Raw genomic sequence first — 5,051 nt, forward strand, 5'->3', positions numbered from 1 at the left:
GCCTTCTTCACACTCTCTTTAACTCTCTCTCATCACCACCATCCCCCAAACTCTCCCCAACTCCTCTCTTACCCCATTTGTTGTGAATCTCAAAGCTAAAACTCATGAGAAGCTGGAGAACCTTGGAGAAAATCGAAGTATTGCCAGCCTTTTCTTTTAAAGCCCGGCCCATTTAGGCCCATGAAAACCCTGCATGATGGGCAGGCCCGAGCCAAGCCCTTTGAAACCTCGATTGGCTTGAAAGATAACAAAAAAGCCCATAAAGCCCGACCCGGCCCAACCTAATGACAAAACATATGCTCACCCTTATAAAATTTCTCGATTACACCCTTATCTAAATACTTAACGAATACCAAAATCAATAAAACAAACTATATAACTTCATAGCTCTACCACCATCAGTTGTTGAGTGCCTTTAAAACATCTCACCCAAAAACAATGAATGCTGAAGAGTTAGAAATATAAGACTGCTCTTGAATCCTGTCCAAATATAGTGCATCTAATATGTAATAACCAGTTGTCCCACTTCAACCTGCGTATTGATACGTATACATGCACTTGCTAATGTGAGAAAGCAAAGCCCGTGGGGCAAGCTTAGGCTTTAAATTCTTTGGAAAAGCGCCCAGCCTATTCTGGCCCGTAAGCAAGGTGAGATGAATGAATTTGACTTACCCATGGAGTGAATATTGATTTAGAGATGTTTCAATAGGCTCTATCTATTATATCACAGTTGTCATCTCGAGGGTTAACTCCCAAAGTGTTCTCTCATTGTTTGAAGGGAGATGACAATGGAGGGGGTATACAGTATACTTGTTCTTGGTGAGATTTTGGAGCCAAGTATTGGTTATAGTCCTCTTTGTTCATCCATGGTATGTCTCTTGGAAGCCTTTCTCTTATTTCTTTCTACTTGTAATCTTTATTATCAAACTGTGAATTTTGGTTGGTTAAGGGGCTAAATACTTAGAATAAAATTCATACCAAGAGGATCAAAGGCGCCAAGTGGGAAAGGGAATGGGAGAAGGAAATAAAGACTACTCACAGTAATTCACAAGCATAAGAATACACTTACTTGCATTTGGGGGGGAGGGTGGTTCTGGTTGCTTGGGTGTAATGGGATTGGGATGTTAGACAAACATTAAAATTTGCCTAAGTTAAAGGACAATAGCAATTTATATGATAATTGGTTTTAAAAATAGTGATCATTCCCAAAATTCTTCTAGTGTGTGTTGCTACAATTTATTATGTGAAATCAATTTATACACCAAGGGTTAGTTAGATGTTGTCACTTTTGGCTTTTTAAGCTTTTACGTCTTAGCTTTCTGATATTCCTTATTTGTTTTTTAGTATTTCATATAACGTCCTTCACTATTATTTTTCAGGCACCATTATTATTTAAATCTGCAGAGCATTGCTGTCAATGGGCAAATCTTGCCAATTGATCCAACAACTTTCACATCACACGGCGGAGGAACTATTATCGACTCAAAAACAACATTGGCATACCTTGTTAAAGAAGCTTACGTTTCTTTTGTTAGTGCTGTAATTTTATTCACTTGGTCTTATTTATGGGTTGATTTGTGATGAAATTTCATGAACAGAAGCTAGCTCCACTTATTAAGGCACAAAACTAAGCTCGCTTCCCGTTGGAATTTCCTTTTATTTCTTCTCCATTTAATTCATCTCTCATTCTAATTTCTTTTTATTTGAGTTCAGACTTCCTTTTAGTTAATAAATTGTAGCATTGGGAGGAACATAATGGTTGTGGTGTTTGGTCTGACAAATGAGTATATTATCAAAATAAGATATATTCTCTTTCTGATTTTGTGTTGGGATGTGTAGATAACTTCAGCTATTTTACAATTTGTGACTCCCTTGATTTCATATGGAAACCAGTGTTATCTTGTAACCACCAGGTTGGTTCTCTCTCTAAATATTTTTTAAGTTTCCCTCTGAAGAAAAGCTATGAAGACCTGAGTCAAAGGCAATGTTGAAGAAGCTACATCCCCATCACCATCCACTGTTGCAATATTGATATCGTCCGAGGAAACTCATGCAAATGTTGCTCAAGCATTTGAGCAGTGGATGAAAGAATACAAGCTAGTTTACTCGAGTGATGAAGAGAAAGAAAAGTGTTTCGTTTGACTTTGTGGAGAAATTCTGAAGGGGCCAAAGACATTGTATACCGTAGGGCTGAGCCTATTCGCTGATATGGATGATAAAGAAGTGGAAGCTTTCCATTGCACAGTACCCATCATGGACAATCTGCCTTTTGCAAAAACTTTGTGTTTTTTTGTTCAATTTGAGTTACTTTGTTATGTTAGTCCTGTAGTAAGGAAGTAGGAGAAATTAGTGATGATGAGTACTAATTTTCTTGTTTTTAAATTTCCTATTCTTCCCATATAGAATACGTCACAAAAGTGGTTTATGTATGTATGTCTTACAAGATCATATAATAATGTAGTACATACTTATAGATGATGGATATAGATCAAAATTAGGCCCATAGCCCGTGGGCCGAAATAGGTAGTCCAAGGGTTGATATAGGCCAAAACTCGGCCTAACTTGTTATTTAGGCTTGCTCATCCAGCCCATGGCTCAGCCTGTCTAGGCCAGTCTAGGCCCTATTTTTTAAGACATAATTCATTCGCTCCCTAACCCCATTCTAGACTTAATTGAAATAGTGTTATATGTAGGATGAATTAATAAACTTCTTATTTTTATTTTACAAATGTTGTGAATTATGTTAATTTTTTCAAATTCATATAAAAATTTGTAACAGAAAGTTATAAAGGGGATTGAACTACAACCCCACATCCAAGGGCACTCCTTAACCTCATTCAATACTAAATTCAAATAATGTAATATAGAGGATGAATTTTAATCAAGTTAATTGTTCAATGTTGTCTAAAAATTTATAGCAAAAAAATTATAATACATTGCACTACCACTCAGTCCAACCTCTTCAAAAAACATTTGGCCCGATCCATTCGGCTTGGCCCGTCTTAAGCGTGCATATGCTCGGTCTAGTGGGTGGGGCTCGACTTAGATATTTGAGAACTTGGCTTAGTTCAACCTAGCCCAAAAGAACAAAAAAGCTCAATAGGTATGACTGATAGGCTATATACGAGACCCCACCCTAAACCCAAATATTTTGGTCACGCTTATTCAAAAAGTTAATTCATGCAACAACTTTTGGACTATAATGTCACAAAACAGAGGGCTCAATAACTAAGAAAATTACTCGTAATACACTAGAACAAGTGATGGTTTCAAGAAGAGACCAAATGACCTTCAAGCAGGCTGCATGTACCTAAATTACCATTTCTAATTAACCCGTCTATAAACACGCCACTCTATGTCTCTCCTTTGTCCCTTCCAAGTACGAATTTATCTGTAGTCACTTAGTCTTTTTCTTTTGTTGAGAGATCAGGAAATTAGCAATAGGTTTTGATAATAAAAAAATACTTTGTCGTATGTTCTTTGTTAATATTGCACCTAGCAAACTCAAAGTCAAAGACAATGTCTAAAGAACCCACATCCCCATCCCTATCCTCATCCCCTACTGCAACATCGATATCGTCTGAGGAAAATCCTGTAAATGTTGCTCAAGCATTTGAGCCGTGGATGAAAAAGTATAAGTAGGCTTACTCAAGCGATGAAGAGAAAGAGAGGCGTTTCACCAATTTCAAGAAGTCGTTCAACTTTGTGAAGAACTTCATGAAGGGGCCAAATAAATTATATACCTAGGGTTAAACCTATTTGCTAATGTGGACGAGGTTGAAATGGAAGCTTTCCATTACAGAGTACCCAACATGGACAATCTGCCTCTTGTTATCTCCTCCCTTGAGGGTGTCCACAAGATATGTGGCAGGCATTGACTGGTTAGAATCTTTTGTAAGTATCAAATGCAAAAGGTATCAAGAAACTTATGGTAAGAGAAATGAAGTATAGTACTGTACTAGCAACCATTACCATATGCATGCAATTTTATTTTTTCTTACTTTTTGCTAATTATTTTATGCATGTGTCATGTATAACTCAAACTTATATGTTATATTATATGCACATGTTCGTGTTGGGTGTTTTCGACTACTTCAGTGGTGGAAGCCCTTCACACTATAACTTTCAATTTACAACAACCTTCGATGATGTCCGTGCAACAAATGATCGACTGCAATGCTTCCAACTACGGGTGCTAGGGTGGAAACAAATTGAAGGCCTACGATTACGTAATCCAAACGGAGGTCTAAACACCGAACAAAATTACCCATACTGGGGTATTGAGGGAACATGTGACACTATTAAGGAAAAACGAGATGGTCTCAATATCGATACCTATGCAATAGTGACAACGAGGATTGAAGACAACCTGGCCTAACTTGACAACGAGGATTGAAGACAAGCTGGCCTACACTTTCTACGAACAGCCAATGATGGTTGGTGTCAAGGCCCACAACTCCAAATTTGAAAAATACAAAGGTAGGATATTTCACGAGGAATGTATGACCAAGCTACCAATGATCAATACTAGATAATCAAGAACTCGTGGTGTGAAAGGAGATTTATGAAATTGTTGAAAAATGACGGCACTCTTGGCAGTCATTGTGGCATTGCACTGGATGCTAGCTACCTTGCGCTCTACGAGGATTATGTTGTTTAATAATGAAGGGAAAATTATAAGTAACTTTGTTGAGTTTGGAGTGGGTTGGTGTTATTTTAGTTACTTAAAAAAATATTGAATCCACTCCAGGATGTTTATCTGATTTGATTTGAGTTGTTTGGTGTTATTCTAAATTTTTGGGTTTTGACCGGGCCTTGTCGGGCTTTTTCTTTTTTATGGTCGAGCCGAGTCTTGTTTTTTCATACTTAGTCAAATTTGGAGAGAAAACAGTTTTTCAAGTATAATATGTAGAGTTTTGACTAAGTATGAAAAATGGACTTTTGAAATACTAATGTTTTCAATGATATATTCTTTATATCTTAAATAATCAAACACGATTTTATAAGGTATCAATATTGGTATAAAATGTATCTTTAATTGAATCAAAATA

At 36.8% G+C, this 5,051-nt stretch overlaps 1 pseudogene; it reads left to right on the forward strand.

The window, feature by feature from the left end:
* The first annotated feature begins 104 nt into the window (after positions 1-104).
* Positions 105-4,660, forward strand: LOC117627613 (annotated as a pseudogene).
* Positions 4,661-5,051: the final 391 nt, after the last annotated feature.

Source organism: Prunus dulcis, chromosome 5 (assembly GCF_902201215.1).
Source record: "Prunus dulcis chromosome 5, ALMONDv2, whole genome shotgun sequence".
NCBI classification, from domain to species: Eukaryota; Viridiplantae; Streptophyta; class Magnoliopsida; order Rosales; family Rosaceae; genus Prunus; species Prunus dulcis.